This window comes from Coptis chinensis, chromosome 2, assembly GCF_015680905.1.
Source record: "Coptis chinensis isolate HL-2020 chromosome 2, ASM1568090v1, whole genome shotgun sequence".
Classification (NCBI taxonomy): Eukaryota; Viridiplantae; Streptophyta; class Magnoliopsida; order Ranunculales; family Ranunculaceae; genus Coptis; species Coptis chinensis.
Genome location: NC_141457.1, coordinates 60,065,475 through 60,092,585, shown reverse-complemented (window position 1 = coordinate 60,092,585; position 27,111 = coordinate 60,065,475). Strand labels below are relative to the sequence as shown.

Sequence of the window (27,111 nt, the reverse complement as noted above, 5' to 3'; positions counted from 1 at the left end):
CTGTGCTCGAACTGTTGATGAAACTTTATTCATATCGACCTATATATCTGGTGAAAAACTTATTGATAAAATCGTTTTAGGAGAACTATATTCCAAGATCGGGGAAGCATGTCACCGAGCTGAGTTTTGATCCAGTATGCTCCGTTTCCAACAACTCTGTCAACTATGTATGGTCCTTCCCAAGTTGGGTCGAGTTTGGCTGGTGCTAAAGTCTTTTTGAGGACTAGGTCACCATCTTGGAAGGATCTTGGGACGACCTTCTTGTTGTATGATTGTTGGATTGCCTGGTGGTACTGAGCTAAGGATATTGCGGCTGTTTATATTCGCTCTTCTAGGAGATCGACTTCTTTGGCTAAGATGTTGGCATTATCTCCTGATTCGACGATGTCTGAGCGTGTGGTTGTGATTGTGAGCTTTGATGGTATTACTGCTTCAGCTCTGAAGCAAAGTGTGAAAGGAGATTCGTTGGTACTAACCCGGGGTGTTGTTCTGTATGCCCATAGGATGTTCTCGAGTTGTTCTGGCCATTGGCTTTTCTTGCTTTCCAATTCCTTTTGGAGTTTTTCTTTGATGGCTTTGTTTGTGGCCTCTGCTTGGCCATTGTTTTGTGCATATTTAGGTGTAGAAAATGCTTGAATGATGTGCCATTTTTGTAAAAAAGCATTGACTTGTGTGCCAGTGAATTGGGTTCCGTTGTCCATGACAAGGGTGTTGGGTAGACCAAATCTTGTGATGATGTTGGTCCATATGAAGTTGATGACGTTGACTTCCTTGACTTAGACTAGTGGGATTACTTCAACTCAAAGTAATCTGTGGCTGCTAGGACGTATTTGAGACTTGTTTTCTTTTGTGGGATGAATATTCCCATGATGTCTAGCCCCCACATGTAGAAAGGTCATGGGCTTGCAATATTGATCAACTCCCTTGCTGGACTTAGGTGGTTGTGGCCGAATGTTTGACATTGGAGGCATTTAAGAATGTACCTTTTTGCCTCTATATGCATGCCTGGCCAATAATACCCTTGGGCTATTGCTTTATGTGCTAGGGATCTTGCTCCTGCATGGTTGCCGCATTCACCTTTGTGGATTTCGTTGAAAATGAGTTGGCCTTCATGTGGAGTTATGCACCTTAGGTGGGGCTCTCCTGTGAATTTGCGGAATAATCGTCTGTTGATTACTATGTATCTTGGGGCTCAGAATTGTATTGCACGAGCATTCTTTGCCTCAGCCGGCAGCTCACCCTGCAAAATGTATTTCAGGAATGGGCTTATCCAAGATTAAGTGATTTCTTCTTCGGATGAGGGCTGCAAGTCGGTGAGGTTGTTGACACTTTCTTTCTGGTATGCGGGCCTTTCCAAGATATCAATGTAGACTGTGCTGGGGCAAACCTCTTGTGTCTTCGAGGCTAAGAAAGCTAGATTGTTTGCATGTTTGTTATCTTCCCTGGGAATGTGCTCTAATGAGAACGTTTTGAACGATCTGATGAGGTCATTGATGACCTGAGCGTATTTTGCCAAGTTTGCTCCATTCGTAACGTATTCTTTGGTGATCTACTTGACGATTAGCTGGGAGTCGTTGTAAGCTTTAAGCTTTGGGACTTGTAGCTGCTGTGCCATGCGGATGCTTATGATGAATGCTTCGTATTCCGCTTCGTTGTTGGATATTGCGAAATCGATCTTGATTGATTTTTGTAGCTGGGTGCCTTCTAGTGATGTTAACACAGCCCCCAGTCCACTGCCGCTGTTGTTGCACGCTCCATCTACGTAGAGGTGCCATGTGTCTGGGGTGGCTGGCTGATGGAGTGAAGTGATGGGCTCGGGTTCCCAGTTGGTGTCCTCGACGGGGAAGTCCGCAAGGAAATTAACAACGACCTGTCCTTTGCTAGACGTTCTAGGAACGAACTCTATGTGGTGCTCTCCGAGCTCTTCAGCCCACTTGGCCATTCGAGCGGTTTTGTTGCTGGAACTCAGTACTTGCTTGAGGGGTACATCGGTGATTACCTTAATGCTGTGAGATTGGAAGTAAGGTCAAAACTTTCGAGCTGAGTAGAGTAAAAAAAACATTGCTTTTTCCATCGGAGAATAGTGCTTTTCTGAATCTGCCAACGTCTTGCTGGTGAAGTAGACTGGCTTTTCGACTCCTTCGTGTTCGCGAAAAAGAACTGAGCTGATTGCAAAGTCGGTTGTAGCAAGGTAAAGTCCCAGTGTTTTTCCTTCCTCTGGTTTGGACAGGACGGGCGGCGTTGGTAAGTAAACTTTCAGGTCGGTGAAGGCTTTGTGGTACTCGTCTGTCCATGTGAACGTTGCGCCTTTTTTGAGTATTTGCAAAAATGGTCTGCATTTGTCAGATGCTTGTGAGATGAATCTATTGAGTGCTGAAACCATGCCTGATAACTTGTAAATTTGTTGCTTTGTGGTTGGTGCTGGCATCTCAAGGAGAGCTCGTATTTGTTCTGGATTTGCTTCGATGTGCCTTTGTGACACAAGGTAACCTAAGAATTTTCCCGAGGCTACTCCGAATACGCATTTTGCTAGGTTGAGCTTCATCTTGTTTTGACGAAGTCGTTCAAAGGCTTCTTGCAGGTGTGAGATGTGATCGCCTACCTTTTCACTTTTGACCACCATGTCGTCTATGTAGACCTCCATAGTGTCTCTTAGCAAGTCTTTGAACATTTTGGTGACCAGTCTTTGGTAGGTCGCACCGGTGTTCTTCAAGCCGAATAGTAGGACGTTGTAACAAAATGTTCCTTGTTCGGTTACGAAGGATGTCTTTTTCGGGTCTTTTTCTGCAAGCAGTTTTTGGTTGTATCCACTGTATGCGTCTATGAATGATAATAGCTCGTGGCCGGATGTTTGATCTACCAGTATGTCGATCCTTGGTAGGGGGAAGCTGTCCTTTGGGCAGTGCTTGTTGACGTTGGTAAAATCTATACAAAGTTGTACCTGACCATTCTTCTTTGGAATGGCCACAATGTTGGCTAGCCAGGTCGGGTACTCTACTTCTCTGATGAATCCAATATTCTTGAGCTTTTCTATCTCTTCATTTATGGCTTTTTGAAATTTGAGTGCTAGTTTCCTAGGTCGTTGTTTTACAGGCTTGACTGTTGGATCTACATTTAACTTGTGGCAAGCGACCTGAGGGTCGATTCCTGGCATATCGATATACGACCAAGCAAAAATATCTTTATTGAGAGATAGAAATTTGACAAGTTGCTCCTTGAGCTTGGGGTCTAAATCAGCCCCTACATAAACAAACTTTGGGTCTTTATCTGAGCTCAGATTGACTTTTTCTCTTGGTTCTATTTGAGCTTGTTTCCTTTTGAGCTTATCTGCTGCAGTTGCTGTAAGGTTGGACGTTTGAGGATCTTGCTTTTTTGGGACGTCTTTGTGTTCGACGACCTGAAGCTTTGGTGAGGTCGTTGTGTTGACGTGATTGCACCGGTGGGCTTCTAGTTGGTTGCTTCTGAGTTCCATGATGCTGCGGGGGCTGGAAAATTGTAGGACCTGGTGTAGGGTTGATGGAATTGCTTGGATCTTATGAATCCATCGACGTCCTAGAATGGCAGTGTAAGACGACTTGACATCGATCACGCTGAATCGTGTTGAGGTTTTGACCATGTCTTTATTTTCTCCAATGGAGACTGGCAGGATGGCATCTTTAATGGCATCTGTGCGATCTCCGTTGAACCCATAGAGCGGTGCCTTTAATTCTATCATCACCGAGTTTGGCAGGTGCATGCCCTTGTAAGTTTGATAGAAAAGTATGTCGCACGAGCTACCTGGATCGATGAGGACTCTTTTGACTGTCCACCCATTAATTTTAACTTGCACAACCAGGGCATCATTGTGGGGGTAGGCACACCTTGTCTAGATCCTCTTCGGTGAATGAAATTGTTATTGTTGTTTGTGGGCTGGTGGGATTAATTACCTCGGCTTTGTGTGAGAGGTGGTAGATTTCTTGAAGCGCTCCTACTCTTCTGTGCTGCTCCCGACCTGAGGTTTCATCGTTTGATGTGTCTGTAATCATGTTGATTACTTTCTCCTCATCGTGGTCGGAGGAGTGTTGTCTCCTGTTGTGCCTCAACCGACCTAGAGATTTAGATCGTCGGGCCGCATTCGCTCCCCGCTTTGTTGGCGTGTCGCTCGCGTTCTTCGCGACTCTTTATACGTGGCGTTTGGCGTTTCCGGCTTTGTGCCTTAGGTCGCTTATGGTAGGAACTCTTTCAATTTGCCTTCCTCCACTAAGTCTTGGAGGTAGTGTTTGAGGCTCCAACAATCATTGGTGTCATGGTGGTGGAGTTTGTGGAAATGACAGTATTGACGTTTTGGTATGGCAATCACCTTATTGATGTTGGGCTTGAAGTATGGTGCTGTATATATCTTTTTCAGGATCTGACTCGGCGTCCTGGAGAAGTTGGAGAATTCCCTCTTTGTGTACGAAGGCTTGCTGGAGCTGGATCTCTTGTTGTTGTTGTTGTTGTTGTTGTTGTTGTTGTTGTTGTTATTGTTGTTGTTGTTGTTGTTGTTGCCTGAGTATTGATTGCTTTCTTTGGATCTTCATATGTCGCTTACTGCGAGGACTTCTTTCCCTTTGCGCTGGGACATCCATTCTTCGTATTTTATGGACTTGTCGACTCTGTGATACATGTCGTATAGGGTCTCTGGCTTGTTGCGCATGAGGGACCCTGCTAGGTTGGAATCGTCTAAGAGGGCGTTTGTGAACGCAGAAGTTGCAAAGCTGTCCTTGAGTCCTGCTTCCAGCTAGAGGAGGTCCTTCTTAAAACTTCCTAGGAACGCACGGATTGTCTCGCCATGCGCTTGTCTTAGCTGGAACAGCGAGTCTAGGTCGGCCTGCTTCTTCCTGTTGTGGACAAATTTTGTCGCGAATGTTTCGACCAGCTCGTCGAAGTTGCTGATGGAATCAGGAGGGAGTGTGTAGAACCAATCTATGGCTCCGTCCTTCAGGTTGGCTGGAAAGAGTTTGCACTTAAGGTAGTCATATTCTGGCACATTGTAGAGTGCGAGAGTCTGGCTGAAACGAGCTACGTGCTGACCTGGACACGAGCTACCGTCGTACAATGGGAACGTTGGTTGGATGAACTCTGAAGGCGGCTGCTTGTGACTGATTTCTATTGTGAATGGTGACGCCTTGTACGACTGGAGTATTTTCTGGGCAATCTGAAGTGCGTTATCCTTGTCGTTCGCCTTCTCCAATCTTTGCGCGAAGTTTTCCAGCCTTTGATTGGTGGTGTTGGTGAGGGCTGTGACGACGTTGTTCTCTACTGTATCTGGAGGGCCGTTGTTTGCGTTGGAGGTGGTGTTTTCGCGCATCGTCTGGTTTTCTTATTAGAGTGCTACGAACGACTCTTGTAGCGTCTTCATCTGATATGCTAATGCTTGTAATTGTGCTTGCATGGTGGCTTGTTTGTGACCAACTTTGTGGGCTTGAGAAAATGGTGTGTGTATTTTCTCAAGAGAACGAACTGACAGACGGTGCCAATATAGATGTTGTATTTACTAGACAACGACCTGATGATTCGTGTGGTAGGGAATGACTGCACTCTTCTTGGGATAAGAGTTGCCTACGTATCAAGTTTCTTGGGGTAAACTTGAATCAAACCTTACATAGTTCATCTCTCTATACTTATAGATGTTTTGAGCTGACTTTCCTTATTTGCTCCAGGCTGTTATGAAGTATAGATCCACCTTGTGTGCTATCTTGATGATTCGTTATTACTCTGCTGTTACAAAGTTAATGTTTCTGTGATTGTGCACTACAAGAAAATGGACTTTTGCCCACGGCTACCTGCCACCGTCATGAACCTTTGCTACTTTGCCCACGATTATTGACAGTTGGAAATAGTTTTTAGCTGGCAAGCATACTTAAATAACCCACGGTTTACCTGCTACTTGGGCCGTGGGTGGCAGCCACGAGTAAAACCGTCGGGTAAGACTTTTTTTTGCTGTAGATTCACATCCATGTAGAACAAGAAAAGAAAATTCAAAGATATACACTCGCTCGATCAGTTATTCTTCTTCTTCCACCTTCCACCCCCCACTTACATTTTTCGTCTCTCTCTCTCATCTCGAAAAGGCAAGGAAAACAAAAAATTTGTTTCAAGCACCGATTTTCGTTTTAGGGTTTTATTTGACAAAATTAGGTGAACTAATTTTCAATTTTTATTTGACAAAATTAGGAGAACAGAAGGTGAGTGCTCATCATTATTGTACGACATCACGCTAAACATGATTATCTTATCTAGGCGCTAAAAAAAGAGGATAACCGAAAAATTCATTAAAAGGAAGAAAGGGGGAAACCCACCAACTTCTCCCACTCGCGCTAGATCTCTCTGATTGATTTCGATTTCAAGGGGAAAGAAAAGTTTCGAGCAATGAAGAAGTTATGTCAGGGACGAGTTCGAATTCGCCACTGATATTCGTTTTCCAACAACGGTATGTCCTCCTCCCACTCCAGCTACAAGATTTAATTAAACAAAATAGTTTTTTTTTCTTGATTTCAATATCTTTCATGCCCATTTTTTGAATAAGGGTTTCGATTTTCTTCCCCTTTGTATTTGCTTCCCTTTAATTTCATGTTGTTAATTTGATTAAGCTTTGAGACCGAGTATTAGGATTTTGAAATGAAATAGTCTTTTAGGGTTTATTATGGGAACGTCTCTTCTTTCTAATTCTCTTTGTTTAGCCTATCTCTCCATTTGGAATCGTAGGGAAGTATTATTGAGCGCTTTCTCGATAATATAATGCAGTACAATATAAGTTATGTTGACGATTATCAAGAAGTAATTGTGAAGGAAGGGTAAATAAGTAAGCTAGGCGCTTTTAAACCCTTCTGCCATAGGGAGTAGGCACCAGTCCAAGTTCTGGTACGTAGGGAGTAGGCACCAGTAAAAGAGAAAAAACTCTTGGCTTCATTACTTTTTGTATAAGTTGGCTTAGGGAAATAAAGAGACACAAGGTCGGCTAGTCTGGTGCCGAAGTGCACTTCGGAATAAAGGGAAGCTTGGCTTAGAGAGTAGCTTTGCTTAGAGAAGAAATCCATCTTTCTTTCGCAACGGTAAGCAGGTTCTTTCGAGGACTGATAATTCAGTTCAAGCGTATCATAGATCAAACTTTTTCAAGCCTTTTAAATCGAACTTGTTGTAAGGCTAAGGACCTTTTACTAGTATAGGCAGAATGAAAAATAGCAAAGCAAAAAGCCTTTGGTCTGCCTCTTCTGAAGAGGATCTGTAAAGCTTGCTGGATCCGCTTAACTTCTTTCCAGATATGTGGCCTGATCTTATTGTTAATTTTCTGTATTTTATTTAGTTTATTATTTGTAAAAGTTTGTAGTAATTCATCTGGGCCCTTCATAATTTGTTCTCAAAATAGCACAACAGGTTGGAGCTTTGATTACATTTAAGTAGACTTAACTTGGAAAATTGGCAATCTAGCGCATAAGGCTATGCAATTCATGACCAAGGTGTGATACATCTATACTCCTTTGACAAGAATTATAGGTTGGAATTGTTATAATGTTTGTGCACTATATAGCATGTAGTCAATCATTGGTTTTTTTCAGGTCATGGTTGAACTTCTATTGGTATTATGAAAGCCTGCTTTCTTTGGTATGTTTTACTTTTAGTTTTCAGTTTTCTTTTTATCTCTTTTTAGACTTCTGTGTGGATACTAGAAGTACTTGAACTTTTTCTAGGAAGACAAATGGTACTGGAAAGGCTATAACTTATATTTGTAATCTATTGTACACGTGTTTACATTGGAAAACAGTTCATATTTTAGGCCAATAAATGTTGGTTCCACCAAGGTGCATTTGTCATTGAAGCTATTAAGGACAGTACTTTGTTTGGACATGTCAAAGGTCACACCCAAGGTGTGCAAATGTTTTGCTTTTCCCACTAGCACTATGGTTCCAATGAGTGCAGGAATGTCATTCTTGCTTCAAGTTCGGTTGCAACTGAGTTTAGGATACTACTTATCGATTTTGTGTATAGTAAGCAAGATTCTTGTGTGTGTGGGAATTTTATTTGAAGATGAGATGAACTGATTCAATTAGTGATTATGTGACTCTGATTTAGTTGGTAAATCTAATAATCTATGAGTGAAATAACATAGGGTGCTTCACTGTTTAGTCTCAAGAAAAATTCAATGTAAATTTGAAATGGTGGCTTGGCCGGTTGGGCCTTTAAAGTTTAACCCTACCTGGCCCTCATGTAGTAGCAACATTTGACCGAGATTTACTCATCTTCATGACTTAAATTAAACTCTCCAGTGGATGGTTACTGGGGTGCAATTCAACCACATGAGAACTGTTTTTCAGGCATCCTGTGGCTACGTCAAGGTCATCTAATGAAGTGTGCGCACTTACCACGTCACAAGGTTGCATTTATTCTGGAATTGAGGAACAAAGGTCAGGTTATTGTCCAATGCAAACCGTCTTTTCTTTTGTTATCTATTATGATACTAGTCTTACTTTTTTTTTTGAGTTTATAGCGTGTCTCATATATGCACTTTTGCATTAGTTGAAGTGCTATTACTTTTGCTTACAACTTATGGACTTGTTTCACGATGAGTTGAAGTGCGATTTCTTGCAAGGCTTTTACCACTTTGTTTTCATGTTGGCCAGGGTTCAATTTTCTTGTTGGATATAATCAAGAAGTGCAGCAAGAGTCTTGGTTGTTTAGGCATGAATTGTATTTGCTTAGGCTTTTACTAGGAAAAGTGAAGCAAGCATTGTGGTTACTAAGAAAACTCAACTAAACTAATACAATATATCGCATGGCATCGGTCTACTTCATCTCACTCTTCTTTCCGTAAGAGTTTCCTCGCATCCAACTTGAAAAGTTCTACATGGACAAAATTCAAGAATTATCTGTTTGACGATTATGGAGGAATGGATTTAGGAAGCCATTCTCTGACTATTGGAAGATTATATGCTTGGGAAAAGAAGTTTTGCGAGGAGGTTAAGGTATGCAATTTCAAAGCAATAGAACATTATTATCATGAAACTCTTATGGTGTGTCTAGTGGTCTTTGTTGCATGGGATACACATTGCATTTGCATTCTATATTAATATGAAACTGATGATGGGAAGCTTGAAGTGCGTGAAAGGTTAGACTTGTATCGTGAAAGCTGGATGATGAAGATGGGTGTGTTCAAGTCCATGTTCTTATTTTAGAGTCAGACGCAATTTATACTTTACTTAATTCAATTGACTGACTTGTATTTTTCTTTATTAAGTTGTTTTTTTTTTGCTTTTTCTTTTGTTATGTTTATTTTGCATGTGTACTTGGAATTCTATCTTTCAGGATGAATGGAAATGGTGATTTTGAGGTGTAGGATGGTTATGGGAGTTTTGTTAGGTGATTGGTACGTCTCTGTTGATTGCGGGTGAACTGACCCAAGAATTAAAATATCAATATTATTTTTTTTTTAAAAAAAAAAGAACTTTGCCATGGTCTAGAACCATCGCAAAAACATCATTTCCCACGAACCCAAACCGTAGGCAAAAGTGACTTTTTCCCACGGTCATGACTGTGGGTAGATCATTCCCGACACACAAAAAGCACACAGTGACGGGCCATAACCGTGGGAAAGATCATTTTTGACGCACAAAAAGGCCACGGCAACGGTCCATAACCGTGGGCCTTTTTCCCACGGTTTTGGACCATGGCGTAAAACCTGTTTTCTTGTAGTGGTGGCGTTGATTGAGCTCCAAGATTGCGCTAGTTGGTTCGTTTCCATAAATGGTTGTAACTGATGATGTTGGATGACTTGGCTGTTGGGTTATGGAATACGATCTGATGGTGTGAGACGAGTTGAAGGTGGACGACCTGGTATATGGACACGTATACTGTAGTGTGGAACGGAAGGTACTTACATGTACCATTTGATTCCTTCAGATTTTCTAATTCTTGGGGTTGCCAGCTTATGCATCTACATTTCTTTTGTTAGACCAGCTAGTTTTAAAAATGTTGGTGCTTGCCACGGGATATTTAGTGTAATTCTGGATGGCTTGTACTATTCTGATCAAAGAAGAAGAATGTGTGGTGACTCTAAGCAAAAAACAAGTCATTCCACTTGACTCTTATATTCTTATATTGAATTTATAGAAAGAGACCAATAGAGGATAGTTTAGAACTTATGGGAAGAATAGCTGTACCATTTCTGAGTCTTCTTATAGAATTGGAGTCAAACTTATCTCGGACAACCACCAAATTTGAAGTCACAACCCCCCTCCCCTCTTTGGTGTTTCCAATATATCCAGCATACTAGCACTACTAGCACCGCGCAGCAGGACTATACTTTTCAACAGACGAATCGACGGAGTTATATATAGATGTACCGTCAGAATCAAGAGGGTTAACCCAGGTGAACTGAGCTGTCATGTGCATACATATCACAACTACTGTGATTCATGGGAACGGCATGCCAAGTCCAAGCCTGGCCTGTTGACAATCCCGTCAGGCTCGCCTTGAAATGTTTGGAGAGTGCTCCATTCCCTCTTAAAATGCTGGTGTAAAGCTAAGTGCCAATAAAAATGATCCCGTTATTATTACCAACCAACACCAACTAAAATGAGGTGGTGGTATTGGAATTCCACGCAGTGGTGAACTTTTGGACTCGAGTTGACTGGAATTCCATGCAACCGTAAATTTTGGACTTGAGTTGACTAAGGCTCAGGAAAATGAACCCAAAACCGATAAATACAGAAATGCCAGCCCAAAGCCCCAGTGCAAAATTGGGCTTAAATTTCTGGACTTACCCGATCCAACTGAGTCACAATCGAAACCTCATACGCAAATAGGGCCGGGAATGGGTCGGGTTCAGGTCGGATATGGCTATATCTGAATCCGAACCCAAATAGTTTGATAATATCCGAACCCGAATCCAAATAAAACCAAAATTTAATATCCGAACCCGAACCCAAACCCGACATACCCAAACCGAATAAATAAATAGATATGAAAATACACCCCAACCCGATATATTCGGTAATCGGGTCGGGTCGGGTCGGATTCGGATCTACCCGACCCGATTCCTTGCCCTATATGCAAACCACCAAAATTGCTCGAAGATTCGCTAACGCAAAATCAACCAAAGCTTATCACCTCCTTTTTCCAATTGCATGTAATTTAAATTTTACGTGATTGCACAATGTAAACGATCAAGATGCAAGTAGTACATGACTGAGAGGTGTAACGAATAGTCACTAATCACCGTGGGAGTTCATAATTTCATATCTTTGATAGATGGAGTAGAAATCGGGCCCATAGGACAAAATTGGGTGAGAATGTCTCTAGGGGCAGGTGCTGCTGGGAATTATGGTTTTACGACAAAAATGTAAAAAGACAGTTTTGCCTTTTTAAGTGTTTTGATTTAAAAAAAATAAAAAAAAATAAAATACATATGTAGCCCTCTCTCTCTCTCTCTCTCTCTCTCCTCTCTCTCTCTCTCTCTCTCTCTCTCTCTCTCTCTCTCTCTCTCTCTCTCATGCATTGTGATGTTTGCATGTGTGTTATACACATGCATAATAGTATGTGTATGTTCGTATACACATGCATCGTGGTGTTTGCATGTTAGACACATGCATTGTAGTGTTTGCATGTGCGTTGTACACATGCTTAGTGGTGTGTGTATGTTTGTTGCACACATGCATAGTTGTGTTTACATGTGTGTTATACACATACATAATGATGTGTGCATATTCGTATACACAAGTATCGTGGTGTTTTCATGTGTATCAGATTACTACTCCAAACTTAAAAATATCATCGACGACAACAATATCGTAATTAAGATAAATTACACAATTGATTAACACAAGATTCGAGGATTTGAAAAGAAATTCAATTGTTGTTCAATTGCTTGTCGAACCGGTGCCGAAATCGACCCAATTATTCTTCATCAATTATCAATAATCTAGAATTGAAAAGTAAAAAAGTAGGTTGCAAAGTGAGAAGAGTGTTTGTCATGAGAAAATAAGATGTTTTCTTATATCTTAAATCATTAATCACAACACACAAATCAACTAGCTCAAATATAGAAACAACTGAATCTCGAAAAAAATTACAAGTTTCTAGTTGGAGGTTTTTTTTTGCTAGATGGAGAAGAAGATAAATATTTTCTCATATCTTAAATCACTAATTACAAGTTCACAACATACAAATCAGCTAGCTCAAAGATGGAAAAAACTAGATCTCAAAAATATTTTACAAGATTCTAGTTTGAGTTTTTTTTGCTAGATGGAGAAGAATGTCATAATTGGTATTAAACAAAAATAAATTGCAAAGACGGTATTGCCCTTTTTTGTTTTTGAACCCAAATCTTTTGAATGGTATTACCTTTCTCTTTTGAACCCCCTTCTATTTTAAACCCAACTCTTTTGAACCAGTTGCAAACTCTTTTGTTTCTTCTTCAGCGAATGAAAGCTCATAAGCCACCATTGTTAGTATTGTATATTCTTATTACAATCTCATCTCACCATCCACCTTTGTTAATTTAAGAAATTTGAAAGCCCTAATTTCTAACAATTTGAGAATAAGAAGTTCGGATCAACATAGTGATCGATGATGAAAATCAACATAGTGTGACAATACAAGATGTTGGAAGTTGAAGATCAATAACAGTCAAGAATCAAGAGAAAGACAAGCAAAAGAAGCGGAACAAGGAAGTCACGAATGAAGCATTGGACAGAGATTGAATTGGTCAAGATAGAGCCTTGAGTGTTTGTTGTTAGTAATAGTCTTTTAGTAATAGTAAATGTTTGAGGCAATCTCTGAGACAATGTTTGAGCCAATGTTTCAACTTATTGAATGCTATTTCTTTTCTAAGGGTAAATACTTTTTTGCGAATTGGTTGTACATGCATGCGTGTCTATTTTTGCAAATTGATTTTACATGCATACATGTCTATGCATGTGTTTACAGGTCTACGAAAGTAGAAAGAAAAGTGCATGCTTATTGGTAATATGCATATGTATTGCGAATTGATTTTACATGCATACAAGTATATGTATATGTTTACAGGTCTACGCAAGCACAAGGTAGAAAGAAAATACATGCAAACTGGTAATATTCATGTGTATTGCGAATTGATTTTGTATGCATGCATACAGGTCTATGCATGTGTTTACAGGTCTACGCAAGCACAAGGTAGAAAGAAAAGTACATGGAAACTGGTAATATGTATGTGTATTATACACATGCATATTACCAGTAAGTATGTAAAGGTTTAGTACATAAATTTGGTAGCAACGATGAGTGGGGGATATTGAACCGAAGAGACTTGCAAATTAAATAGCAAAGACGTACAAAAAAGAACTACTAACAAGATAATGTATTACAAATTGTTTGCATTTTAAAGCTTCACTCGTTAGCCATTTATCTCGTAAAGTTTTGGCCATCATTTCTACGGTTGTTCTATAAGTCCAATGTTGCCATGCCTGTCACACCAACTGGATATTCTAAAGTTTAGTACATAAATTTGGTCTTTATTGTGTATATACGCGTGCAGCGCAACGTTTAGAAGCCAATAAAATTTTAGAGTCTTAAAGTATGTAGAAATTAAAAAACAAAGAATTACATACTAGGAATAAGTATAGTGGGAGAACTAATAATATTATGCGCATGCACGGTAGAAAGAAAAACACATTCAAATTGGTGTATGCAAGTGCACTATACACATGCATATTGGTAGTATGCATGAGTAGCTTTAGTACATAAATTTGGTATTAACCATATACCTGTAAAAACAAGCTTTTAGCCATGAAAATAAAGACTGCATATATATTGGTACGAGAGTTATAATGAATTAAACAACTCTAGTCTAATATTTAGTACTATTTGTTATATGTATATCTTAACTACTAATATTATCCATCCATGAAAAAAAGAATTACAAAAGAATAATATCTCTAACAAAAAACAAGAAGTTCAATCAATTGCAATAACTTCTAATGAATACGTCTCCGGCTTGCTCCTGTGCTTTCAATCATCTTTCTCTTCGGCCTTCCGGGACCTCTCCTAACATCAGGTGACATTATATCACAATTTTCAGGAATCTCCATGGGCATCTCAATATTTGCAATAGGATGAATTGAGTGGGAGTACGACTGGGAGAAAGAAGAGATAGTGAAAACCGGATCAATGAATGAGTATACTGAACCACCAGAACTAATAATAGACGCCACATGTACGCAGGGAAACCGTCAATCTGTCAGTAACGACAACTACAAGACTTGCGTTCCATGTTGACATGATGAACTATGACATCCTTAACCTCAAACTCAACCTCATTTGATCTAACAACCCTGAAAGATCTTGCAATATACAAGTATTTATATCCCATCTCAATCGAGTACATGGTTAGCTTCACACGGAAATCACATGGTCTTTTAAATTTCTGTCCAACATGCGTAAACACCTTAGCCCAAGTCTTCGTTTTGTTTTCACAAGTAAACTCAATATCATGATCAAGAAAAATAGAACCACCTGAGTTAGTACTCCCTTCACTCTCACAATTCCCAACAATAATTGAAGAAGACAAACCCAACACTACATTAAAATCAATCATACTTATATGCTTCGCGGAACTATAACAAGCAATGACTTGGAGCTCGACATCAGTTTCAATGATAGATAGCGTACATCAAAATCTTTAATGTAGAAATCCATACATCAAAATCTTTTGTACATAATTTATTCCACTTATTTCGGATCTCTTCCTTAATTTTAGAAATTGTTGAATCTATTCCGATACGAAAAGTGAAACTATCACGGTCATAGCAAAACACTACTAGTACTGAAAAATCCTTATCACTGCAAGAAAAAAAAAATTATATTAATTAAAAGTAAACTCATTAAATTTTCATACAAAGACATGTTTTGCATGCTATAAGCAATAAAAAACAAATGACACAACACCATAAAAAATCAAAACAAACAATGAATTAACTATGAATAACACTAAATCTAAATAAAAATGTATTACAGATTGAAGAATACAATCTGTACACATTGTCTCAAATTGAAGAATACATTAATACTTACATATGGAAAATATACAATTCAAAACAATAAAAGAAAAAGAAAAAGAAGATGAGATGAAATAGAAAAATGAGGAAAACAAAAATGAACCTAGATGAACAACGATTGATGGAGAGAAGTGGGGGCCGAATTGATCGAGAAAAATGAAATGGCAGAAATTGTGTATGAAAATTGGGTTTACTTTAGAAATTTTATAATTCTATTATGTATAAGAGAAGAAGGTTATTATTGGAATTAAATATAACAAAAATAGAAAAATTTGTCCTGGAACCGTAATTGCTTACACCGACCAGTTGATTTGTCCTAAAACCGTAAATATATCTTACCTGAGCCATAAATATTTCCAATTTGAGTGATTAGGCCTAAATTTGTGTTTCCCCCAAATACAAATCGGTCTGATTATAATTACTAGTGAAATTGGTAAAATTAATTATCAAACGTCCAGAAAAATGACAGGTTTTCTTTTGAAGAATGCATAAAAATGATAGATCCCAAATAGAGAAAAACATATATATGTAAGGGTTTTCCCCAAACATTCGAAACATCAAGTAATTTATCTCAGCCAAAACTTCAATGTAATTCTTAGTTCATTCTCAAATTGCAGCCAAAAGTTACAACCAGTCTAAACCCTCATTCTGACTCAAATGATAGACTGATAGAGTCAAGCCTCATACTCCATAATCGTTCATCGGACTGTTAAGCCTTGCATTCCATGGGAATCATCTTCAGCTACCTTGTTCGCTTCGATGGTGCTCCTGACATTTGCAATATTGCCCTGAAAACGTATGTTTCAAACATTAAAGCGCTAATAATACACAAGTATCCATCTGCTAGAAAACACGTGAAAAAATGTATAAACAACAACAGTACTAATTTTCAAAACGGATTTGCTGTGAAAATAAGGCCTTCTTATAGTTGACAAGTTCATGTAATTGGCAAGTGAATTTTATGACACAGGAATAATTTCCAGGAATTGCTGTCTACACATCCACAGTGATCCGATCCCAGCCCAATAAATCCTTGCCATGTAGCATTGAACCGAAAATACAGCGGAAACACAAAGGATTTCCTTTCTTCCCCAACACCAACGTACCCCTTAAGTGCTCTGCCAATCCGTCATGAATAAAAGAAGCGTTTATGCTGCTATCTCTTTACGTCTTTTTTTCCAACATTTACTTTGTGTTTCTAATGATTGTTTGATTGGGTCTGTGTTTTGTTTGTGTTCAGTTCACGACAAATTGTTGGTGGGTGAATTAAAAACAAAAATAAGTGATTTTGAGAATTTTGGGATTCCCATTCCAAGTTTGTCTTCGAGTTATATATACAAATCAGAGATAAATCATTAATAGGTAAATCATAAACTCTATTTTGGGTTTTCATTATGGTGACAAAATAATTTCTTTCTTCATCACTTCTTTTATAATGAACTCTGTCTTTATTTGCTAATGAAGAGACCAAACTCTAATGGTGATGCAGAGAAGACGAAAACGAATCCCCACTCTATTTCTTTGTTTTTCTTTTTAATCTTTTCTCTAATAAAAAGAGAAAACTGAATGACTGAGCTGCCAATTTTGAAAAGGGATGGGAACTATCTGGGTCACAGTACTCGTCATAGATGTATGCACTGAATGTTTATTAGTCTGTTCTATTTCTTTCGTACTTGCACTTTTATATCAAACTTAACTTGCCCTGTTTCAACTGTGAAATCAGAACTAGTTGTCTCTAAGGTCAAACAGTAAACTCTATAGTTCTACGGCCAGACACTGAACTCTTTCACATAATAACATACAGAGAACAAAAATTTCTTACCCTCCAAGTAGTTAGCTTTGATTTAAGATTTTGCCACTGGTTCATTCCAAACACACGCTCTGTACAACGGCTACAACAATCATCAACAAGGAGGTAAGTTAATTGCATTGCACTGAAAAAATAATTATTTCCGTTCCACATATAATCACAAGTAAACCAGACGGGAAGAGTACAATCAAGGACAGCTCACCTAACAATCACAATCTCATTCATCTGGTCCATCTTACAGTCAAAAATCTTTGCAGTTATTGCCTTGACAACCCACTGTTCTACCTCATCATCAGCTAACTGGTAAATTTAAGCCCGTCGTAAGTAATGAAGGTTAAAGGCAAGCACAAAAAGAGATCAAGTCAAACAAGCTCGCCTTTAATTCATCCCTGATGACAGAATATGGAATCTCACCAGAGTCATTGGAGCCAAGATCAGCCAATGACATCAATCTCATCTTTGTTATACAATCATCATGAACAATACCTATTACATACAAGTACTTAGATTGGTCACAAAAAGAAACATATGTAATAGAAAGAAAAGGAAGATTCAGCCTTTCTTCCCAAAACTTTCTATCAAATAAAATATTACCATAGGTTTTCAGCAAGGAAGAATAGAATTAGCAGCCTGGAAATTCAAGTAAGAGTCGAGCCTCTGTGTCAAAAAGATCTTCAAAAGCTGATAAACCAATGAATATTTTCCATCCTTCTCCAATTGGCTTACAGCGGGCTTTTCTAGCAAATCACACTGCAAGAAAACAGCTGAGTAAAGAAGAACCAACATGAACAACCACATTCCACAGTACTAAATCAAGGAATAAGGATACAAAAAAAAAAGCATAAGAACATAAAAAAAGAGGAGTATATAAGTACCCACACACCAACAGACTCCCTGATCAGTATCATGCCACAAAATTGAAGACATGACTCGCTTGTGACTGAGCATCAAGGAAATAATAATATAAACGACACAAACATTCTAGAGCCACATGACAGTGCATCAAAAACTTCATTCGTGAAACTGGAAATACCAATTAACTTTATCCCTAGTGCTATTGTATGGAGTTTCTAGAAGGAGAAAACTTGAGAATTTTTTAGCATAAGGATAAAGAAATACACAAGATTGTAGAAGAGGTCAAAGAAGTCTAGTTCAATCGGGGCTAGTTGGTGTCCAAGCTTCCGGGGAGTGGGTTCTATAGATAATGAATGGAATTGAATTTTATTGACATGAAAAAAAAACAAACAAACTTTGTCCATGACAACAAATCATAATATAATATAAAGTTATGACTTATGAGTTGTCATGTAATACTATGCCCTTGACACCAATATCATAGTCGTGATTTGCCTTAATCAGGCTAACATTTCAGTGTGAGCAATCCACACATTTCATTCTACATTGTACATCATTTGATTGACTTAAAGTGGATATTTCATTAAAAAGGAAAAAGCATTGGGAATAAGTATCATGGAATAGATACCTGAAACACATCAGGTGCCTTTACAAACTCTACAATAAGACACAGCTTCCTCTTTGGCTTCACCAATGGCATGTACATCTTCACCCGAAAAAGTTGCCAAGTACTTGGTCAAGAAGTAGAACGAATCCTTTGCCGAGCTGAGATTACAAACATGACTCAATTCAGTTCTTTCAATACGACTCAATTCATTTCTTTCTATTTGATTTACAAGAAGCTCTACCAGAGCTAATTATCAGAGGACAAAAGTAAAACTTTGATGATTACCTTCTATTTTCCTTCAAAATGTTAGAGATAGTAAGAAAGCGCTCTCTCTGATCAAGGGTCCTGACATTCCATTCTCTCAAGAAGCTATCAATCTTCTTGAACGAAGGCACAATATGTTCACTGACTTTACCGTTGACTGCCAAACTAAGGGCTTTCCTGTAAACATAGAACTTGCCGTATGGGTTCACTAGAAGATTGTATAGGTTGAACAAGCTGGATCAAATAGACACAAGCATAAGATACTAAGAAAAAAAGTAAAAAGCTGAAACGAAATTGTTATTATTTACATCTTCAAGCGTAACACAGGTTTGTCATTTGGTTGTTGGGTGACTTTTGCAGATATGAGCTTTGCCATCTCTAGTGCTTCATCCAGACTTTCTGATTTAGTGACAAGGTTGCAAATGATTGTGAAAATGCACTCGAGATCTGCAACCAAGAGCGGTAATAAACAACCATATATGAAAAGAAATTGTTCTTCTTATTATTAGACTTTTGGTTTTGTTAAAATATATTCAATGACCAAATAATAACTTCAGAATGCAATATGCATAAGCCATAAAATTTCACTGTGCTCGTATCAACATAAAAATTGAAAGTATGTTAGCAGGATCCTATACAACGTGAGGCTCCCAAAACCCCTAGGTGCGAGTGTTGAACCCGCTCCCAGGTGAGCCTCAGAAAAGAATTCAGAAACAAAATCAATAGACAGTAGACAAATAAACACACCTACTCAGGATTGTCAAATTGGTGTAGCATCAAATTACAACTAAAAGGTGCATACAAAAGATTATATACAATCTCATTTCATCAGAAGTAGAGCAAATTTACACCTACAGCTGTAGGTGTGCAAATGTAAGGTGCACTGAAAAGCTAGAGAACAAACATAGCACTTTATAATTAGGAGCAACTAGGCACATTATTCATGAAGACATACACCCCACAAAATTCAGAAGACGAGATTAGACTCTCTTAGTTGCTTAAGAGGTCCCACTTCAATCCAGTAGACACTACTTTAACAAGAAAATTGACTGGATATATAACTGAATCTATACCTTTATCTGAAACCTTGGAAAATACCAAGTCTGCAGAAGTAAGGAGAAGAGACGTCAATTCCAACCATCTGCCCATAACAACGAATTCTTGTGCTTCCATACATAGTCTTGCAACTTGTGGTTCTGCAACCTAAGCATAAGAATATAAAATAAGTAAGCATGCTTTGTTTTGGGTTAAGCTTCTAAAAGCTAAATATTTTCATGGAAATGTGGAAGAACAACCTCCAATGGAACTAAGAAATAGACTCCATAAATAACTTCATATTTCTTATATCCTCTTTGGTGTCAGGATACTTTGGTGGCTTAAACAGCTTCCACAATCCAACAGGATGTCGGGGTCTAAGTTCTTTGTCTTTTGAGAATCTTCCAAAGATCTCCTCACACTCTGGATATGGCTTGACATAAAGGTTGTAGAATCGAAGCCTGCTAGGCTTTATCATACCCCGCAGCCCCACTTCACAACCAAGTCCACCTTTCGACCTCAAATACTCGAGGACATTGTGTCGAAGAACAATCTGTTTATCAAAATTCACACCTAAATACTTTGGAACTTCGTTGAGGCAACCTACACCAAATCCCATCTTATGTTTCCAAAAACTCAATCTTCTTTTCTATATCCTCTACATCATATAATATCACCCTCGGCTCTCTCTGCACTACCTTAAAAGCTTCTCTAAGAATCATCCCATGCTTGCATAGGCAATCTACTCTTCGTTTCACTTCAAAGCCAGCTCTGAAATGCCCTTTCTCTAAAATTTTCTCCTCAATCGGTACCCGGCATTTTAAACCCTTCAGAAGTTCTAAACATCGAGACAGCTCCCCAACTTCCATACCGAGAATTTCTGGATTCACAATGATCTCATTTCTAACTGCATTCCTATGGTCGGGGCAAAAAGTTAGCCCGGCACTCGCGAAGTGGTGGCGCTTGCGAAAGCTCCAAGGAGTTGGGGATTAGGTTTTTCTGTTAAGGAATAGAGACTGCACCAACTTTCTGGTTGCTTACGTAGATTTTTGGAGATTGCCTTCCTTGACAAATCCTAACATGATTCTACTTCTAAAATAAGATAATTCCCCAAGATTTCATTCGTGAAAGATCTTTTCAGATTGCAGAAGGGTTTCTGGCCTCAACAGATTGGGTTACCGGATCAAAGTGATCTGGACGTATTGGGTCCATGAATTTAGGCAACCCGGATAGGCCTTGGACCTGACGTATTGGGTCCATGAACTTAGGCAACCCGGATAGGCCTTGGACCTGTTGTGAACTTTGACGGATTAGAGAACTGGATGATCCAAAGCGTTTTTGACAGCTACCAGACTGGTCTGCTGCTGTTCCCACACCCAGTCCATAGTGACCGGAAATATGATGTAGGGTACACACATTGTCCTCTATTCAACAGATGAGCAAACGAAGATGAAGATGATATGTTGAAGAATTAAAGTATCGAAAAAACCAAAATGAAATAATAAGGAATGTGTAATGGAGATGAGCGAAAAAGTTTGAAAATGGTCGAAATAAACAAAAGTGAACAAATTGAAAGGTATAAACAGAAATGACCTTTGTAGGTAACTAGTGATAAAAAAATGGGAGGGGTTTAAGTGAAAAAGCTTTACAATGAGGGACTAAAGTCAAAAATTGGGAAAAATAAATAGGGTTGATGAGTTTAGTTGAAAATGTGGATAATAATTGGGTGGGTGGGGAGTGAAGAATGAGATAAGAAGAAAAAGAAAAAGAAGATGACAAGTGAAGAACTAAGGGCATCACCAATGCAGGCCCTCATAATAGAGGGCCACATCAGCGTTTTGAAGATATGTATAGAGGAGAGAATGGACATAGAGGACCCTTATATTTTGTGTCCTACAATGCTAACCTTTAAAATTAATTTTAAATCTTGTATTAACTTTCAATTCTTGTGAAATTGGCATGGTGGAAGTGTAGATAGCCCAAGATCCATAGGTTCTGGGTTCGAGTCCCATTTGTAACATTTCATTGTGATTTATTTTTCTTTTTAAATTTGGTACAAAAAGTTTAAAAAACAGACAACTTGTTCGGGTGGGGTTTCGAACCTGGGATATTTCCCAATATATGAGCAATTTTGACCAACTTTGCTGGTACCACTCAACTGAAATTATTATGACCCATTTTGGTGTTATCTCGCGAAACGGACCGGGACCTCTATAAATGTGATAGAAATAGAGATAGTTTTAAAGGATGGTAATTATAGGGGCCAATATAGAGGCTGCATTGGAAGCCCATTTATGTATTGTTCTCTTAAATTTGAAGATACAGGGCCATATCAAGGTCCCATTGGTGATGCCCTAAGCATTACAATGTAAATGTGCTTCCATTTTTCACTTACTTCCTTTGTGTAGTTGTTACCATATGTTAACTAGGTAAAACATTTCACATCTACCTTATGATCTTTAGGTGATCACATAAAACACATAGCTTAAGTACTTTAGGGGGTAAAATGAGTGGCAAATTTAATGATATGGCCATAGAAGATGCTAACCCGGCCTAAAAATGGCCAAAATATGTTGAAACAGAACTGACCCGGCTAGCAAACAGCTGACCCGGCTTGAAAATGAATGAAATTCGTTGGATCCAGTTATAAGTAGGCCTGTACCAGCCTGACAACCGTCGGAACTGGCTTGTATACCGCTTGACCCGGTAGAAAACCGTCAGAACCAGCTGGGAAACGCCTAATCCGACATGAAAAACACCTGAACCGGTCGCTGGTGCCGGTCACGGTTCCAATCGCAAGTCATATAATCTGAAAATTTCCGGGCCAGCATAATGGGCTTTTTGAAAGTGCTATTCTAACGTGGGCTTAGCTTTAAGAAATAAAATGAATTGGAACAGAAGTTTAAGGTCATGGGCTAAATAGATGAATTAGAACATAAGGGCTAAATACACTAACCGTATGAAACATATTAATTGGCAGTTTTAATGCAGGACGACACATGCACCACCAATTCAACGATGGGTGCCAGGAGGTAATTTGATAATAGATCGTACGGTGAATAGACTAACAACTAAAGATATCTGAAATAGATTCAACATACCTGACTACATTGGGATCCAAAAACCGCGTGAGACGAGAAAAACGTTAACAGATGCAGTGAGACATGGTGAAGTGATTGTTAGTTACTATCAACTTCTCTTTGGTTTGCGTTTCCCATTAAACGAGCTCTTGGTCTATTTACTATCCATGTGGGACGCTTCGCCAAGTCAAATGTATGTAACATTTTACATGATCATATCCCGTCTTGAAGCGATTCGGTAAGCTTACAATTTGCATTTGAACTGGGAGTCCATATACTACCTCTTAGTTCCGGAACCTGTTCCTTCCAGGGGCCGTATTAGCTTGCGGAAGTCATCGCAAGTTGGGGGGTTGGAGTTTATTGGATTTCTCTGTAGCCATAAAGGGTGGGACAAACTGTGTTACATAATCAGCAACTGGAGGCAGCCTGACTACGAGGAATTTATTCTGTGTACATTTAAAGGTAAATTAAGCCTCTAAATGAATTCAAATTAGTCATGTATGTTTGACATCTAACCCAATTTACCATTCCTGATCAGATGTAGATGAGATTTGTGCTCATGAAGGGGAATTGACTGAAGAGATATGGGGTAATCTGAGTGTGCTGTGCAGCCTACCGCCTATGGCATACGATTTGTCATACCCAGATGAGGTGGTGTTATGGATATGTGATATAATGCCAACGCCGGTAGCTACCGGTCATGTTGTTGGTGGGGGTGCCAAGAGCGCCAGGAATCGCAACCTTCAGTAGTTATCCCTGTACGTGGCGCATGAGTACCAAACATGGCAAGGGAGGCAATGCCAGAGATGCACGGAAGGCCTCGCAGGAGACTGGCTACCCGTCATGTATCGTATGTGCCACCGGTTTACTCGTGGGGGCACACCAAAAGTGTGAGTTCCAGGGTTGCGTCCAGTATCCATTTGAACTATGAAAATAATGCTGGAACTCCACTTGGAAATAACTTTGCCATAGGTAACTCATAGGTTTGCGAGCAGTGCATTTCTTAGGAACAGCTGACTTTAAGCACTACTTGTTAAGAACAACACCTGGTCCGTCACAAAGGAGGAACCTTATTGTCATTAGCTCAGAAGCAGAGGAGGAACTAGATGCCCCCAAAAATGATTGAGGGAAGGGTGTGCAGTTGGAAGAAACACCACCCCATACTGTTCCTGCTTTTGGATCGGCTGCCACTAGTTCCAGTGATTCTGGGATTCGTGTGAGTGGCGGTCCTTCGAGACTACCCTTAGATATAGTGCCTATTAGTGTTATGAGACCGACATTTGTTGCAGATAGGTCGCGTGGATCCGATGGTCATCCTGCGTCACATAGAGATCGTACCCCTGTTGTATCTGATACAAGAAGGGAAGTACTAAATTCTGTGTCATCTGGATCCTGTGGTTGCCGATCTGCCTATAGGCAATTTCCAAATCCTGATCATGCTCCCTGAGTGCTGTCTCCTGTGCCGCCATCTGATGATATTATCGAAGCGATTGACACGCTACAACGGGATTTAGACTGGGTAAACAAATTTACTTGAACTTGTAATTTTATTAGTAAAGAAGCGAGTTAACATATTAATATCTATAATGAATGCAGCTACAGGTGTTAGCAACACGACACTATGAGATCCATAAGGAGGAGAATGCTCACTTAGCCAGGGATATTGCAGCGCAAGATGCGCTAAAGGAGCAGTTATCTATATCGTAGTTTGGATTTGGGGTTCATGTATTTTTGCATGAATTAGCTTGTTTGAAATCTGGAGAGATAAAAACTTTGTCGATAAGTAGGATATGTTTAATATCTAACCATCCGTCCATCCTCATAAAATATTAGAAGGTGGTCTACCGTTGCCGCGACTATGTCAATGCAACTAAGTCACTTGAAGAGCAAGATGATCCTTGTGGAGACCAAAGGACAACCAAGAAGTGCCTCATTAATTGGGTTTAAATATGTGTAGCTTAGACTTCGTCACCAAGGGTATACGATTGATGTAATCTAAACAATCCCACATAGACCAAAAACAACACATTATCGTTCTTGGGTTTGCATTGTCGAACAACGATACCAGGCGTAGGCTAACTGTACCACACAAGCCGAAACTGAAGTGCAGTATGGCCTTCGCCACCTAGGTTTAATAAGTGTAAAACTAAGTGACCAATTTGAAATTAAAACGCAAACGACAAAGGAAATGAAATTTATTGATGATAAATAGAAGGAAAGTACAATGTATGTGAAATTTATTGGTGGAACTAATGATAAGTAATTTACTTGTGAAATAAACACAAATACGACGCGTTCCAGGGTTTGGCAGAACATCACCAGTCAAGTTCTTGAGAAAATAAGAACCTTTGGATGTGAGCCTTTCAATGATAAAAGGGCCCTCCCAGTTTTTACCGAGTTTCCCGCTGTTGGGTTCTTCGTTGCTCCTTTGCCTTGTACGTACAATCGCCTGGTTTGAATACTCGTGGGTGCAACTTTTTGTCATAACTGCGCTTCATAGATTCATGGTAAGTCATGAGATTCTGCAGGGCTTCATCTCTAAGCTCCTCCACCATGGCTTTGTCACGAGCCAAGATGTCAACATTCGCCTTACTCCTGAATAGGGACAATAGATTTTAAAATAAATTCACGAAGGCATCTGTAGAAATCATTCGGGTGGTAGGAGTCTCGCTCACAAAGTTCTCACCCAAGGATACTGGTGGCTATATATGCAAAAGGATGCCAAACGGTTTGTCCAGATATGTGTACCATGCTGGAAACATGCTCGGATCGTTAAGCTTCCTGCAAATGAGCTTCAAGCCTTCAACCCATCCTTAGCCCTTGGCCATTTGGCCATTTGCTAAGTGGGGACTCGACGTTGTTGGTCCTTTACCTAAGGCACCAGGTAACGTACGGTTCCTCTTGGTCATAACTGATTACTTCACGAAGTGGGTTGAAGCTGTATCCTTGAGTCAGATTCAGTCTTCAGATGTTAAATGGTTCATATGGCGAGATATTGTGTGCCGATTCGGAGTCCCAGCTGAAATGGTATCAGAGAACGGAAGACAGTTTGATTATACTGAGATCCACATCTTCTGCAAATCCCTGAAGATAAGGCATAACTTCTCTGCCCCCTACTATCCCCAGGGAAACAGACAAGCAGAAGCAACGAACCGTGTGATTCTTGACACATTGAAGAAAAGGCTTGAATTAGCCAAAGGAAACATGGAAAAACAACTACCGGGGGTGCTTTGGGCATATGGAACAGAAGCAGTACTCCTAACTGAAATAATCGCTCAAACAACACGAACAAAAGCCATCTTCACAGAGATGAATGTTAACATCTTAGCTCGAGACAAAAAATGTTAACATCTTGGCTCGAGACAAAGCCATGGTGGAGGAGCTTAGAGATGAAGCCCTGCAGAATCTCATGACTTACCAGGAATCTATGAAGCGCAATTATGACAAAAAGTTGTGCGCATGAGTATTCAAACCAGGCGATTGGGTCTTACGTACAAGGCAAAGGAGCAACGAAGAACCCAACAGCGGGAAACTCGTTGAAAATTGGGAGGGCCCTTTTATCATTGAAAGGCTCGCATCCAAAGGTTCTTATTTTCTCAAGAACTTGACTGGCGATGTTCTGACCAAACCCTGGAAAGCGTCGCATTTGCGTTTATTTCACAAATGGCGAAGGCCACAATGCACTTTAGTTTCGCTTGCGTGGTACAGTTGGCATACGACTGGTATCGTTGTTTGACAATGCAAACCCAAGAACAATAATGTGTTGGTTTTAGTATGTGTGGGATTGTTTAGATTACATCAAGCGTATACCTTTGGTGGCGAAGTTTGAGCTACACTCAGATTTAAACCCAAATAATGAGGCACTTCTTGGTTGTCCTTTGGTCTCCACAAGGATCGTCTGATGGAGAATCTTCGCAATGGAACTACGCTTGCTCTTCAAGTGACTTAGTTGCATTGACATAGTCGCGACATGAGGATGGTTAGATATTAAACATATCCTACTTATGGATCTCATAGCGTCTTGTGGCTTACACCCGTAGCTGCAGTTATTACAGATATTAATATATTAACTCGCTTCTTTACTAATAAAATTACAGGTTCAAGTAAATTTGTTTACCCGGTCTAAATCCCATTGTAGCATGTCAATTGCTTTGATAATATCATCAGGTGGCGGCACAGGAGACTGCACTCGGATAGCATGATCAGGATTTGGAAATTGCCTATAGGCATATCAGTGGCCACGGGATCCAGATGACGCAGAATTTAGTACTTCCGTTCCTTTATCAGATATAATATGTGACGCAGGACGACCATCGGATCCACGCTACCTACCTGCAGCAAATGTCGGTCCCATAACGCTGATAGACACTATATCTAAGGGTACTCTCGAAGGACCGCCACTCTTCACACGAA

At 39.6% G+C, this 27,111-nt stretch overlaps 1 pseudogene across 1 annotated transcript; it reads right to left on the bottom strand.

Annotated features, from left to right (window-relative positions):
• Window positions 1-15,547: 15,547 nt before the first annotated feature.
• On the bottom strand, window positions 15,548-20,237 carry LOC147516903 (uncharacterized; annotated as a pseudogene). The gene is made up of 11 exons (XR_015213047.1): window positions 20,039-20,237; window positions 19,879-19,889; window positions 19,657-19,786; window positions 18,892-19,030; window positions 18,605-18,817; window positions 18,341-18,477; window positions 17,452-17,607; window positions 17,234-17,343; window positions 17,060-17,157; window positions 16,870-16,939; window positions 15,548-15,835 (listed from the first exon to the last, which is right to left on the bottom strand). The product of XR_015213047.1 is annotated as an uncharacterized LOC147516903 (transcript).
• Window positions 20,238-27,111: the final 6,874 nt, after the last annotated feature.